Below are 1,462 nucleotides of genomic sequence, written 5' to 3' on the forward strand. Positions count from 1 at the left end.
GCCCTTTAAATCGAAAAAATTATCAAGAGTTACTTCCCCATAATTTGATAATATCATTTTCAAGATTTTTTCTGGGTCTTCACAAATAATATTACTCCCAGATGCTTTTATTAAAGAATTAGTTTGTTCATAAATTTTAAAACATTTTATCAACACTGTTAGCAAATATTTAATAGAAAACTGAATAATTATATACAAAAATTACCACTATTAAAGGACGTATAACTAACATCTAATATACGTCCTTGGAATCATAGGCGGATCCAGGGAGGGGGACCCCCTTTCGCGGGAAAATTTGGTTGATTATATAGGGAATCATTGAAGCATGACTGGAGCGGGCCCCCCATTAGGTCAGTCACCCCCCCCCCCCCCCTTAGGAAAAGTTCTGGATCCGCCACTGTATAACACAGAACCGTGACAGTCTATACTTGATCATACTTATTATAGAAAGTCCCTGCACAAAGATAAACTGACATGATGGTGTTATACATCATTATTTGTTTCTTCGCTTCTACTTCTACTAGAGTGGGGCGCTCAGTCATATTCGCCGTGGACACAATTTCGCCGTTTTAAGATTTTGAGGTGCAAAAACTTCAAAGGATGGTAGAAATGGAAGAAATATATGCCGGTAAATTATATTTTTATAACAAATATGATTATTTTTGAAAATGAGACCAACATTCAGCACTTACAGGAATGGACCGAAAAACGGACAACGATTTTCAGCCAATTTCCTGAATGAAGAAAAGATTTCAAAGAAGAATATCTTAGTAATTCTTTGACTGATTGCCCTAAATTTCAGTTTTATACACTTTCAAAATGTCTGCTATTCATTTATAATGAAATTTATTTAATAAATATTGTTTAAAGCTACAGATATTTGGTTTTAAATAGATGTGTAAAAACGGCGAATATGTGTCCCCCGTTGACAAAACATCAGGAAATTTCAAACACACTTTAATCCAAATTTCCGATGATTTTTCTCAAAACAAACACGTTTTCAAGCTAAGAATATTTTGCATTTGAAGTTATCTTCATATAGAAATATCAGTATACTTCAACAACGCAAAAGCACTTCCGGTTTAAAAATCAAATTTCTTCTTTTCTATGGTTTAAAGTAATTTTCATTACATGTTGTAATTTCAACTTGTTAATATTTTCTCTGAATTCGCATCTCAAAGTGCGGTAACTCATTTAAATGATGAATGGCTGGCGAATAGCCTCACTTTCGAAATCGAACCAAAACAAAGCGTTTGCTTGCGACCTGCCCTTTAAATCGAAAAAATTATCAAGAGTTACTTCCCCATAATTTGATAATATCATTTTCAAGATTTTTTCTGGGTCTTCACAAATAATATTACTCCCAGATGCTTTTATTAAAGAATTAGTTTGTTCATAAATTTTAAAACATTTTATCAACACTGTTAGCAAATATTTAATAGAAAACTGAATAATTATATAC

The sequence above is a fragment of the Mytilus edulis genome, chromosome 10 (assembly GCF_963676685.1).
Source record: "Mytilus edulis chromosome 10, xbMytEdul2.2, whole genome shotgun sequence".
Lineage (NCBI taxonomy): Eukaryota > Metazoa > Mollusca > Bivalvia > Mytilida > Mytilidae > Mytilus > Mytilus edulis.